This window comes from Macaca fascicularis, chromosome 1 (assembly GCF_037993035.2).
Source record: "Macaca fascicularis isolate 582-1 chromosome 1, T2T-MFA8v1.1".
Classification (NCBI taxonomy): domain Eukaryota; kingdom Metazoa; phylum Chordata; class Mammalia; order Primates; family Cercopithecidae; genus Macaca; species Macaca fascicularis.
This window is the reverse complement of record NC_088375.1, coordinates 63,993,954-64,008,552: the sequence shown is the minus strand read 5'-3', so window position 1 is coordinate 64,008,552 and position 14,599 is coordinate 63,993,954. Positions and strand designations below refer to the sequence as shown.

Below are 14,599 nucleotides of genomic sequence, written 5' to 3'. Positions count from 1 at the left end.
AACTGAGCAGATGCCAAGTTCTTATTTGAGGATTTTTAAGGTGTAAAGGGAGACTGTCCTTGTTTCCCCATCAGTTCTTTGTCCCTTGTGCAAAGTGTACTCTGCCTTTGTATTCAAACTGCAGTTGTTAACTGTCCTATATCTCAGTCAAAATCTGCTAGCAATAGGAGGCATGATTTATTTATTACAATCATCATTCCATAACACGCAAGTCCAACACTTGCAGAGGGAAACTTGAGATAGGAGGTAAGCTCCAAATCCAAAGTTACTCTGTTTAACATGGCTATGACTCTGTGGCAGGATAATCTATTTAAATATTAATTTCTTTGTCTACTTTCTGTACTTTCTCTACCCCTTTGACCTAAGTAAGTTAGGTAGGCCCTTAGTAATTTCTTACCTTAGAGATATTTTGCAGAAGGATCTAGCTGTCTGTAGATAAAACCTGAACTCAATGAAGATAGTATTATCAATGTCTTTGAAGGCAGCAGGAAAAGGAAAGGAGAAGATTTCCCAAGAATATAAAGAAGTTTTTAGTATATGGATGAGGGTGAGTAGGACTACATATGGCCACAGGAGAGTACTGGACTGCAATGAACATGTCAGTTGTAACCAGTATGTATTGACAACTGGCAGAATCTCTGCCAGGCTTTGGCGCCATATAAGACTCCAGGACCTTGCAAAACCCTTGCGATGGGGAGTCCAAATAATGACTGAGATTACAATTTCTGCCAATCAAGCTGGGTGGGGACTCAGAGTCAGATTTAAGTAGGTGAAAAGCAAATGAAGAAGTGAGATATTACTTGCACATCTGAGTTTATCTGAGTTTCCTATTGGCTACATTCTAATTAAGAGTTCATCATGGAGGTCTGTGATCTCAGAGCAGTATAGAATGGTGGATAAAGTATGGTCTCTGGAAACAGGCTGCCTTGGTTCAAATCTGAGCTCTGCTACTGATTAGGTATGAATCCTTGTACAAGTTATTCAGCCTCTCTCTACCACAGTTTTCCCCCTGTGAAGTGGGGATGATAGTGCATATCTTACAAGGTTGTGGTTGAAAAATCAGTACCTGACATATAGCAAAATTAAATGAATGTAAACTATTATTTCTATAGGGTTTTTTGCATCACTATGACAGTTGTTGAAATTTAAATTAATTTTTAAAATACACAATACACACAAATGGTACAAAAGTTTTTAGAAGAGGTACCATGAAAGATAAAGGTATACAACAAAAAACTCCTACTTTTCCTCCCCAGATGCAATCTGTGTCACTAATTGTATATTACACAAATGAAACTCCTTATTTATGTTTCTGCACATTTCCCCCTACTTAACAGTGCATTGTGAAAATGTTCTTTGATAGTATTCCATTGTATGGATATATTCTAGATTATTAACTTATTGTACTAGTCTTCCTCATGGACTGGTTTTTTGCTCTTACAAATTAATACTGTAATACAATCTTTGTACCTACATCTTTGAGCATGTCTGGAAAATTTGTGGGATAAGTTCCTAAAAGTAGAATTACTAAATTCAAGGCTCTGTGCACTATAAAATCTGATAGACACTGTCAGATTGCCCTCCCTACAACAAATTATACTCCCAAGGCCAAGGCAGGTGGATCACGAGGTCTGGAGTTCGAGACAAGCCTGGCCAACATGGTGAAAACCCATCTCTACTAAAAATACAAATATTAGCGGGGTGTAGTGGCAGGTGCCTGTAATCCCAGCTACTTGGGAGACTGAGTCAGGAGAATCGCTTGAAACTGGAAGGTGGAGGTTACAGTGAGCTGAGATAGTACCATTGCACTCTAGCCTGGGCAACAACAGTGAAACTCCATCTCAAAAAAAAAAAAAAAAAAGAATGCCAACGGAGGAGGTTGTTCACTCTTCTAATATTTGCCAATCTGTTAAGTCCCCTCATAATTTGTATGTGTATTTATCTTAATAATGAGATTGAACATATTTTTCATATTTAAAAATCCCATTTCTATTTCCTTTTTGAGAAACAATCTGCTATAAAAAGCACTGTTCAGAAGTGACAATAACATATCTGACGGTTATATGAAGATCCTTCTAATCTCATCACCAGGAAAATATGTTTCTGCCATCACAAGCTTCCTGACAGTTCCATTATGTGATGTACTCTGAATTCTTTGTGGTTATCCCTCAATTCCACTGCACCAGGGAGCTAAGAGAAGATTTTTGTTTCCTTCAGTATATCTGGCAGTGAAAGGCACCCAGGGATCAAAGGATGAAAGTGATAAGATGCTTCCTTGGACACATTCTTAGATGCAGTCACTTCCTCAGAGAATATGGAGAATCCAAAAGCAAAAGAACTTGAATGAATCTTTGCAACCAAGACACCCCAGGAACAGCTTTCAGAGGTGAGAGAAGCAGAATCACATTTTATAAAATGTCTGAATAATTTTAAAATGATTACCTTGTGCTGTTATACTCACTACAGTTTTTCTGTGAAAGTGAAAAATAAGTAAAATGAGAATAGTTCAATCAAATGTCAGCCATTTATCAAAAGAACCTCAGGAAACCATAAGCTCCTTTTTCTAGGCTGTTATCTGGAGAGGAAGAGACACCGGGAGAACTGCACAGTCAGAGCTAACAATAATGCAAGGAAGAAGGAAAAAATTGATCAGAAGTGGCTGTTCTGTCTGACACATACTATTTATTTTCCAGGAAGGAAACACTGCTAACTAGGAAGCCAAATCCAAATTTAGAGATTTAATTAATTTTCCATTTGAAAGTTACAGTTAGGATAATCAGTGTCTACCTGCAGGACACCCTCTCTGCCACCCTAAGCATTAGCACACCTGTGTGTGTAATTGACCTAGAAGGTGGACTGTTATTCCAACCATCAGATGGGCAGAATCTAAAATTTTAGGTATCATCTAGTTCGTCATTTTACAGGTGCAGGAATCTAAGATGAGAGTCAGGTGGTTTCTTCAAGGCTACACTGTGGAGAGTGGGTACCACTGTTGAAAAGGGAATGTAGGCTCTTCACCTCATCATACTGTAGCATAGGGCTCTTTGCATCAGTAAAACCAGCTATGTGGCTTCTGCAAGGTTCCTATTCAAAGACACGTTTACATATAAATCTATATTAGTCTGCGGGATTACTGATAGCAAAATATCAACAAACCAAAATATACCAACACACCAATACCAAAATATCAACTAATACCAACAACAAACAAAATACCATAGACAAAACGTCTGTTAAACAACAGACATTTAGTTCTCACAGTTCTGTAGGTTGGGAAGTCCAAGATAAAGATGCTGACAGCTTCAGTTCCTGGTAAGGGTTCTCTTCCTAGATAGCAGTCAGCTGCCTTCTTGCTGTGTCCTCACAAGACATAGAGAGAGCCCTGATGTGTGTGTCTCTCTCTTGTTTTTTCTTTCATTTTGAGACAACCTTGCTCTGTCCACCATGCTGGAGTGCACTGGTGAGAACCATAGCTCACTGCAGCCTCAACCTCCCGCCTCAGCCTCCCAAGTAGCTGAGACTACAGGTGTGTGCCACCACACTGGGCTAATTTTTTTTATTTTTAATAGAGATGGCATCTCACCATGTTGCCCAGACTGGTCTCAAACTCTGGGCTCAAGCGATCCTCCTGCTTTGGCCTCCCAAAGTGCTGAGATTACAGGCATGAGCCACTGCACCTGGCTCTTTCTCTTCTTAAAAGGGCACTAATCCCATCACAAGTCCCCACCTTCATAACCTGTTCTAAATCTAATTATTTCCCAAATGCCCCATCTCCAGGTACCATCGCGTTGGCAGTTAGGGCTTCAGCATATGAATTTGGGAGGGGAGGGAACACAATTCACTCCATTGCTCTTCCTCTGTATGCATTCGTTGTTGTTGTTGGCCTCCTCCCCCAAGGAAGAAAGCTCCACGGATTTCGTCTGTTTCACCGACTTTAGCATTCTCATCAGCTAAAACAACAACACACCTATATTCAATAAACATTTATTGAATGAATGGATTTACTGAGTGCTTGCTGTGTGCCAAACACTGTCCTAAGCACTTTAGATTAACTTTTAGAATCCTTATAATGGCCTTCTAAGCTAGGTACTATTAGTCCCTTCATTTATACATGAGGAAACTCAGACATGGAGGGGTTAAATAGTTGCCCTGGTTTCATAGAAGACAGAGCCGAGGTTGTGAAATAAGGCAGCCTAGCTCCTTAGCTCATTTTCTTTTCTTTCCTTTTTTTTTTTTTTTTTTTTTTTCCTGAGGCGGAGTTTTTACTCTTATTGCCCATGCTGGAGTACAAGGGTGCAATGGCTCACTGCAACCTCCGCCTCCTCGGGTTCAAGCAATTCTCCTGCCTCAGCCTCCTAAGTAGCTGGGATTACAAGCACGCGCCACCACCCCCAGCTAATTTTGTGTTTTTAGTAGAGATGGGGTTTCACCATGTTGATCAGGCTGGTCTGGAATGCTTGACCTCAGGTGATCCACCTGCCTCAGCCTTCCAAAGTGCTGGTATTACAGGCATGAGCCACTGCACCTGGCCCTTTAACTCATTTTCTTTTCCATTATGCTATGCACAGAGTATTATTTTCCCCGACAACTACTAGGAGGTGCCAATGGAGTTTAAAATCTGCATAAATGTAAAGTACAACGTTGGCTAATGTGTTGGCTTTTTTCCCTAATATTCCATAGTTTCTAGAAATGCTTCTGATTATAATACCTAAATTCTTGCATATAAAAACTGTCCTGGTGAGGACAGTGTTGCCCCTGCACTGTTGTTATCCAGGCTTATATTCTAGGTGTGTATTACTTGTTCTAGTCCTGTGTTTCTGGTAGCCAGGGGATGGGTTCCCTCCTACTCAGATCCTTCCCAACACAGTATTACCATTGACTTATTTTTCCATTCTCAGAGTCTTCTCATCATTGTAAAAAGCGATAATAAGTAAGGTTATTGATGGCAAATGGACTGGGGGTGGGGGCAGAGGCCTGTGGAGAAGATCTTTAGAGGTGCACCAGTAGCAAAACATGACACAGCTGTGTTTTGAGATAAAATGTCATCTTACTGGTCAGGATGGACATTCCAAGAATATCACATAAATTCCATGTTTACTATGGGCTGGGCACTTTTATATTGTATGTTATATAATCCTTACTCATAGCTAATAAGGGCTCATAGCTAATAAGAGGAAGAACTGGAATTTGAAGCCAGGTCTGTGTGACTTCAGATGTCTGCTATTTCACTGGCCTGTTATTGCCTTCTTTCCAGGGAGAGCACCATCCCGTAAAAAAGTGAGATGGCAACGCACCTCATCCACTCTTTAAGGTAAGTACTTGCAGTTCTTAGGGATAGCAAGTGTGTGTGACCAAATTAGGAAGCATATTATGCTACCATCATATCACAATCTGATCAAAAAGTAAAATTCATCAATGTACCAGTCATACCTCTAACCAATCTCCAATTATTTTCTGTAGCACACTGCATAGACTTTCTCTCTCTCTCTCCCCCGCCCCGCCCCCCATTGAATAGTTATCCCAGACTGAAGTGCAGCGGCACAATGATAGCTCACCGTGTCTTCGAACTCCTGGGCTCAAGCAGTCCTCTAGCCTCAGCCTCCAGAGTAGCCAGGAATACAAGCACGTGCCACCATGCCCAGCTATTTTTTATTTTTTGTAGAGATAGGGGTCTCACTATGTTGTCCAGGCTGGTCTTGAAATCCTGGTTTCAAGCAATCCTCCAGCCTCAGCCTCCCAAAGTGCTGAGATTACAGGTATGAGCCACCCTACTTGGCCCTTTTCTTCTTTTTTTAAACAGCTTTATTGAGATAACTTACATACCATAAAGTCCACCCATTTAAAGGGTACGACTCAATGGTTTTTAAGTATATTTAGAGAATTGTGCGTCATCACCATAATCTAATTTTAGAATATTTTCATCACTCCCCAAAGAAACTGTGTACTCATTAGCAGTCATTCCCCAATCACTACCTCCTGAGCCCCAGACAACCACTAATCTATTTTCTGTCTTTAGATTTGCCTATTCTGAAGATTTCCTATAAACGGTTTCATGCGTTACGTGGTCTTTTTGTGACTGGCATCTTTGACTTAACATGATGTTTTTGAGGTTCATCCACATTGTGGCATATATCAATACTATATTTCTTTTTATTGCCTGCAAAGTCTCCTTTTAAAAAACCCCTTTTATCCATAAATGTGTTTTGAATTTGGGCTAACCTCTCCAGTGAGCCCAGCCTTGACCAGAGCCTGTTTCCTGGTGAACCAGCTTCCACATGTGACAAGGACAACATCAGAACAGGACAGACCGACCTTCAGTTCCTTTCCTGGCCGCTGCCAGTAGAAATCCCAGAATTTCTTCGAAGGACAAGGTGTGGCTCTGTAGATGGCAGGCAGGGAATGACATCAGGATCTGTCGTGGCAGGGGCCAATGGCACCAGTTCCTCACTCTGTTTTGTTTTTGTTTTGTGTTGAGTTTAGATTTTTAGATTAAAGATTTTTACTCAAAAGCTGCTTCTCCTCCGAAAACCATTTGAAACTTTATACAGCTGGCTGGCTCCAGAAGTTTCTGCAACCAGAAAGCTCGACTCTGCTGCCACCTGCTGTCTAAAGCCAGAAACAACTTTGGATAAGAGACTTTGTTCAGAACATGTTTGAATAAAGCATGAGTTGCCATTCTGAAAAGGCTTTTTTCCCAATGCTATGCTTATATATTTAGGTCTCTTCTTTATGTCTGTATTTCTCCATTTTCTGCCTGAAAGTTCTGATCCCTTGAAAACCCACCAAAAGAGTGTTCCACTAAAGCTTTGTCAATATGAAAAGACCCATACAAGCTTTTTTCCTTTCTTTAATCAGGCCTCACGTGCTACAATTGTTCATTTCTTTGCTTCTTTCCCTCTCTTATGTCCTTCTTGCCTTTCATAGGCATTTGTTTAGTGTTTATTATGTAGCAGTTTTTGTGAGGGCTGTGAAGGTATAAAATGTGAAAGACTTGGATCATTGCCTTCGAAGAAATTATACTGTGGGTGATGGTTCTGCCCCGATAGCCAGGATGGCCTGCTGAGCAGTGAATCCCCTAGACTTTTTTTCTATGAAAAAAAGGCATAAGTCTGCACATATTTTTTACTTTTTATTTTTAATCTTAAAATACTCTTTGGCGATCCTTCCATGCCACATAAATCTATTCCACTTTATATAGAATTTCACTGTATTTATGAATCATGGTGAATTAAACCTTTCCCCTATTAGTGGGCATTGAGATCATCATTGTTTTACTTTTACAAACAATGCGTAAGGGAACTTCTTTGTACATATCTCTTGGAGGTACATTTCTGAGTATTTCTTTAGGAATACACACCTGGAGGTAAGTTTACTGAGGCAAAGGTACCTATGTTTTTCATTGTAATAGGTACTGCTAAATCATTCTTTTCAAAAAGCTGCCCAATTTATGCTTCCACCATCAGATTCAGATTTACCATTTACACACAATAAGATGGACACTTTATGTTTTCAGGCTTTAGTTTTGGCCAATCTGATGAGTAAAAATTGGTATTTCATTGTTTTAATTTGTCTTTCCCTGCTTATTTAATAAGATTAAGAATATATTTTCATATGTTTATTGGTTATTTGTATTTTCAATTACTTGTTGATATCTTTTGCTCACTTTTTGTATATTGGTGTGTCTTGTTTTCTTATTGACTCATAGGTGCTCTCTATATATTCTGGATTTTAATTGATTGTTAAGTTTGCTGCAGAATAGGCACTGTATCTACAATTTCTTGTTCTCACAGCAACCATGGAAGGTAGGTTTTGTCATCCCTGTAGCAGAATTGTTCTATCTGAGCCTAAATGTCCACTGGGCATGTGGAGCATGTGATCACCCCTGTCCCCAACATATATTTGTATGATCTGAGGGACATGAGACTTTTGTGTGTGCACATATGCCTGTGCATGTGTGTGGGTGTGAGTGTAAGAAAGGAGAAAGTTCCAGTACAGGTGCATTGGAGGCAGTGGGAAGAAGAGAGGGAGGGAAGGGAGAATGGAAGAAGAGAAGGCAGAGTGGAATGGTGTGGTGCCTAGTCTCCTAGCCCAGCCTTGGTTTGGTAGAGGAAGCTGTGGGGGCATCAGGGGCGGGCAATGGTGTTTCAGGGCCCAGGTGACAAAGCACAGTGCAAAGTGAGAGGAGAGTTTCTGTTTCTCCTAGAATACAGCAGAACCACTTGACAGGCCTGCTGAGCAGCAGCAGTGAAGTGTCAGGAAGGTGCGTCCTCCTGGCAGGCATGGCAGCGGTGACAGTAGCCAGGGGTCCTTTCCAAATAGCTTGTCGAGAGAACATGGGCATCTGTGAGAGACCTCCTCTAGGCACCTGGAAATAACAGAGGAGATTCTGCGGTTATGCATCCAGGAATCAAGTGGTCAGCATATTCTTGTGCTGGCCTCACTGTTACCCATGGGCATGGATGGCCCTGGAACATTTAGTTTACATGTGTGGGGGGACACTGAATCCCAGAGAGTTTAGGTAACTTGCCCAAAGTCTGCTAGCAAATAAGTATTGAAGAAGCCAAATGTCCTACACCTTTGTAACTTTATTTTTAATGAAAAAGTAAACTTTAATGTCGAAAATGCAAACTGTAACCTTTCAAATACGGCTCTCGGCCGGGCGCGGTGGCTCAAGCCTGTAATCCCAGCACTTTGGGAGGCCGAGGCGGGCGGATCACGAGGTCAGGAGATCGAGACCATCCTGGCTAACACAGTGAAACCCCGTCTCCACTAAAAATACAAAAAAATTAGCCGGGCGTGGTGGCGGCGCCTGTAGTCCCAGCTACTCGGGAGGCTGAGGCAGGAGAATGGCGGGAACCCGGGAGGCGGAGCTTGCAGTGAGCCGAGATCACGCCACTGCACTCCAGCCTGGGCGACAGAGCGAGACTCCGCCTCAAAAAAACAAAAAACAAAAAACAAAAAAAAAACAAATACGACTCCCAAGAGGGATCATCATGCAAAATCAGAAGAAATGATTCCTTGAATATTTTTATGAAGCTGGGCCTGAAAAGTATAGAGCATTGACAGATTCTGTTCAAATCAACTCCCCACAACAGGACATGTAAAGTCCCAGGAGGCCCATTAGGCGAAAGTGTCACAATTCCAGATTTTTTACGGCTGTACTGTAGAAGAGGTCTTCCCCACCCACTCTACCAGTCAAACTGGGACTCCCGCCTCTGCAGGTCACAGGGACTCAAGTTCAACTAGACTTTCCCCCAGATTCATTCAGATCCAGATGTTATCAAGACCCAAAGATTACCTGCCCCAGGCTTCGTTCAGAAATCTCACACATCGTTCATTCAACCTGTCAACCAACAATCACCGAGTTTCAGTTTGGGATCTCAGGCACAGTCCTAGGCTTGAGAAGGATAAATAGATAAAACCTACTGGTTCTGCCTCAGGAATTTTACAGTTCAGTGAGGGAGGCAACAGGTAAATGGATATTTACAGCACAGCAGTAAGTGCTATGAAGTGGGGAGCCCAGGACCATGAGATCCTAGAGGAAGGTCAAGTAATGAAAACTGGGGAGAGGTCATTTAAAAAACAACTTTTTTTTTTTTTTTTTGAAATGGAGTTTCACTCTTGTTGCCCAGACTGGGGTGCAATGGCACAATCTCAGCTCACTGCAACCTCCAACTCCAGAGTTCAAACGATTCTCCTGCCTCAACCTCTGAATAGCTGGGATTACAGGCGCGCGCCACCATGCCCGGCTAATTTTTGTATTTTTAATAGATACGAGGTTTGGCCATGTTGATCAGGTTGGTCTCAAACTCCTGACCTCAGGTGATCTGCCTACCTCGGCCTCCCAAAGTGATGGAATTACAGGCATGAGCCACTGTGGTCAGCCAAAAAATTGTTAAATTGTGTATATTTGAGATTTATAGCACAATGTTATGGGATACATATAAATAGTAATATGGTTACATTTATGAAGCAGATTAATGTTTCTATCATCTCAAATAGCTACTTTTTTGTGGCAAGGGCAGCTAAAATCTGCTTATTTAACACAAATTCCCAATATGATACAATTTTTTTTTTTTTTTTTGAGATGGAGTCTCGCTCTGTCGCTCAGGCTGGAGTGCAGTGACGTGATCTCGGCTCACCGCAAGCTCTGCCTCCCGGATTCATGCCATTCTCCTGCCTCAGCCTCCTGAGTCGGTGGGACTACAGGCGCCTGCCACCATGCCCGGCTAATTTTTTGTATTTTTAGTAGAGACGGGGTTTCACTGTGTTAGCCAGGATGGTCTCAATCTCCTGCCCGCATCGGCCTCCCAAAGTGCTGGGATTACAGACACAATTTATTTAACTTTAGTCTTCATGTTGGACCTTAGATGTTGAGACTTTTCTTTTCTTTTTTTTTTTTTTTTTTTTTTTTTGAGACGGAGTCTCGCTCTACCGCCCAGGCTGGAGTGCAGTGGCCGGATCTCAGCTCGCTGCAAGCTCCGCCTCCCGGGTTTACGCCATTCTCCTGCCTCAGCCTCCCGAGCAGTTGGGACTACAGGCGCCCGCCACCTCGCCCGGCTAGTTTTTTGTATTTTTTTAGTAGAGACGGGGTTTCACCGTGTTAGCCAGGATGGTCTCGATCTCCTGACCTCGGGATCCGCCCGACTCGGCCTCCCAAAGTGCTGGGACTACAGGCTTGAGCCACCGCGCCCGGCCGAGACTTTTCATGTTTTGTATCCTTTGACCTACAGTGCCTCATTTCCTCTCCCCACCACCCAATCATGGTAACCACTCTTTCATTCTCTATCTCTGTGTATTTGAGCTCTTTTTAAAATGCCACACATAAGCGAGGTCATGCAAAGTTTTCCTTTCTGTGTCTGGGTTATTTCACTTAGCCTAATGTCCTCCAAGTCCACCCATGTTGTGGCAAATGACAGGGTCTCCTTTTCTTTTTTTTAAGACTGCATAATATTCCATTGTATGGGGGGAGCTTCAAAAGGTTCATGGAAAAATGGAATTAAAAGATAAAAATGGAAAGTATAAAGTATGTCTCAACATAATCTCCATCAAGTTCAAGATGCTTTTGAAAGCAATGATACCAGCCATTTAGTCCATCTCTGAAGAACTGAGGGTCTTGGGAATTTAAACACATCTGTGCAGTCCTTTTTACATTATTAGCTGAAGAAAAATGGGTGTACCTTATAGGGTTTTTTTAAGATTAGGAAATCAAAAAATGTCAGAAGAATACAAATCAGGACTGTAAGGTGGATGCCTAATGATTTCCCAGTGAAACTCTAAAAAGATTGTCCTTGTTTGATGAGAGAAATGAGCAGGGGCATTGCCATGGCGGAGGAGGACTCTCTGGTGAAGCTTTCCCAGGGATTTTTCTGCTAAAGCTTTGGCTAACTTTCTCAAAACATTCTCATAATAAGCAGATGTTATTGTTCTTTGGCCCTCCAGAATGCCAACAAGCAAAATGCCTTGAGCATCCCACAAAACTGTCGTCATGACTTTTTCTTTTGACCAATCTACTTTTGCTTTGAATCGACCATTTCCACCACTTGGTGGCCATTACTTTGGGCTTTGTCTTCAAGATCGTACCTGTAAAGCCATGTTTCATCTCCCATTACAATTGTTTTGCTTTAGGAGCTTGATGTCACTTCTTTAAAATTTGGATTGAAAGCTCTGCTCTTGCCTGCAGCTGATCTGGGTGCAACGGTTTTGGCACCCATTGAGTGGAAAGTTTACTCAACTTGAATTTTTCAGTCAGATTTACGTAAGTGGAACCAGTTGAGATGTCTCTGGTGTTGGTTATTGTTTCTGCTGTTAGTCATCAATCCTTTTCAATTAGGGCATGGACAAGATTAGCTTTTTCCTTGAAAACTGATGTGGATGGTCTGCCACTATGGGCTTCATCTTCAACATTGCCTCATCTGTTTTTAAAACAAGTTATCCATTTGTAAACTGCTGATTTCTTTGGGGATTGTTTCCATAAACTTTTTGTAAAGAATCAGTGACTTGATCATTCTTTCACACAAGCTTTACCATACCTTTGATGCTTCTTCTTGCTTCAATTTTAGCAGAATTCATGTTGCTCTGACAGGGACTCTTTTCAAACTGATGTGTTATCCTTAGTGTCTCTAACTAGATCCTGTCCAGACATGTTACAAACAAGTTAGTACTAGTTTATTTTGTTGCAAACAATTTTGAAATCCATATATAGTTTTTGGTTTTTTTTTTTTGTTCTGTTTTGTTTTTGAGATGGAGTCTCGCTCTGTCACCTAGGCTGGAGTGTAGTAGTGTGATCTCGGATCACTGTAAGCTCCGCCTCCCAGGTTCACGCCATTCTCCTGCGTCAGCCTCCTGAGTAGCTGGGACTACAGGCGCCCACCACCACGCCCAGCTAATTTTTTAATATTAATATTTTTTAATATTAACGAGGTTTCACCGTGTTAGCCAGGATGGTCTTGATCTCCTGACCTCATGATCCGCCCACGTCGGCCCCCCAAGTGCTGGGATTACAAGCGTGAGCCACTGTGCCCAGCCACATAGTTGTTTTTTGTTTTTTTGTTTTTTTATAATACAGACTTTCCATGAATTTTTTGAAAATACCTTGTATATACACCACAAAACCCATTTTCTTTATCCATCCTAAATGTCAATAGGCACTTAGTTTGTTTCCTTTCTTGGCCATTGTGAATAACATTACAATGAACAGGGGAGTGCAGACATCTTTATAAGGTGATGATTTCATCTCCTTTGGGCATATACTCAGGAGAGGGATTGCTGCATCATATGGCAGTTCCATTTTTAATTTCTTTAGGAGCCTCCATACTGTTTCCTATAATGGCTATACCAATTTACATTCCCACCAACAGTGTACTACAGACTTGAAACCATAAAACTCCTAGAAGAGAACATAGGGGAAAAACTTCTCCACATCTGCCTTGACAATGGTTGTTTTTTGAAACGGAGTCTTGCTCTGTCACCCAGGCTGGAGTACAGTGGTGCATCTCGGTTCACTGCAACTTCTGCCTCCCGGGTTCAAGCAATTCTCCTGCCTCAGCCTCCCGAGTAGCTGGGACTACAGGTGTGTGCCACCACGCCCAGCTAATTTTTATATTTTTAGTAGAGATGGGGTTTCACCATGTTGGCCAGGCTGGTCTCAAATTCCTGACCTCAAATGATCCGCCCGCCTTGGCCTCCCAAAGTGCTAAGATTACAGGTGTGAGCCACTGCACCTGGCCTGAATTTTTTTTTTTTAATATCACATCAGAAGCTCAGGCTACAAAAACAAAAATAAATAAATGGGACTACATCAAACTAAAAAATTCTGCACAGCAGAGGAAACAATCGACAAACTTAAAAAGCAACTGATGGACTAGGAAAATATAATTGCAAACCACATATCTTATAAGGAGTTAATATCCAAAATATATAAGGAATTCTTACAACTCAATAGCAGAAGAAAAAATAACCCAATTTTAAAAATGGGTGAAGAACTTTTCTGCCTCCACTGCCACCAGGGCGCCCGCAAAAAAGCTTGCCGTGAAAGGGGACAAAAAAGGAAGCAGGTTCTGAAGTTCACTCTTGATCACATCCACCCCATAGAAGATGGAATCATGGATGCTGCCATGCTGCCAGTTTTGAGCAGTTTTTGCAAGAGAGGATCAAAGTGAATGGAAAAGCTGTGACTCTTGGTGGAGGGGTGGTGACCATTGAAAGGAGCAAGAGCAAGCTCACTGTGACACTGGAAGTGACTTTTTTCCAGAAGGTATTTGAAATATCTCACAAAAAATATTTGAAGAACAATAATCTATGTGATTGGTTGCGCACAGTTGCTAACAGTAAAGAGAGTTATGAATTACGTTATTTCCAAATTAACCAGGACAAAGAAGAGGAGAAAGATGAGGATTAAATTTTATTTATCTGGAATATTTTGTATCAATTCTTGAATAAAACTTGGGAACCAAAAAAAAAAAAAAAAAATAGGCAAAGGATCTGAGCAGACGTTTCTCCAAAGAAGACACAAAAATGGCCAACAGTTATATGAAAATGTGCTCACCATCGCTAATCATCAGGGAACTGCAAGTTAAAATCACTATGAGGTGAGATGCCACTTCACACCTGTAAGGATGGCTATTATACAAGTGCAAGTACTACTTGTACTTGGTGAGGGCATGGGGAGAGGTTTTTATGAATGTTTTCTTTGAAGAGGTGCCCCATAGAATATAACTTAAATGACAAGTGAGAATTTGTCACAAGGAGGAGGAACAGCAGTGTGTCTCAGAAATGTGAGAAGCTCAGTAGTACCAGCTGTATGATGGTTGGAGCTGCAGGAGATGAAATTTGAAGGGTGGGCAGGATTAGATCAGTCAGGGCCTTTGTGCCCTCTCTTTGAGCCTGGGTTCCCCCCAAGAGCAGAGCCTGAGACAAGAGCTTGCATTCAGGTAGTTTATCTTGAGACATTCCCAAGGAACTGGAGTGAAAAACTGGGCAGGTGAAACAGGAAGGAGGAAAAACCATTCCAAGGACATGCTAGTAAGCTGGTCGTCATTATAAGCCACTGGTCCTTGATTCCACAGGGATCGGAATTGTCTTTCTTAGACATCAAACG

The 14,599-nt window shown here is 41.7% G+C and overlaps 1 long non-coding RNA gene and 1 pseudogene across 1 annotated transcript in view; both read left to right on the top strand.

Moving 5' to 3' along the window:
• The first annotated feature begins 5,186 nt into the window (after positions 1 to 5,186).
• The window catches only part of LOC135969743 (uncharacterized), a 40,947-nt gene continuing 31,534 nt past the window's right edge, over positions 5,187 to 14,599 (top strand). The window contains exon 1 of the long non-coding RNA XR_010585161.1: positions 5,187 to 5,311. This is a non-coding gene — a long non-coding RNA (uncharacterized lncRNA). The remainder of the gene's footprint in view (positions 5,312 to 14,599) is intronic.
• On the top strand, positions 11,326 to 13,900 carry LOC102115283 (large ribosomal subunit protein eL22 pseudogene; annotated as a pseudogene).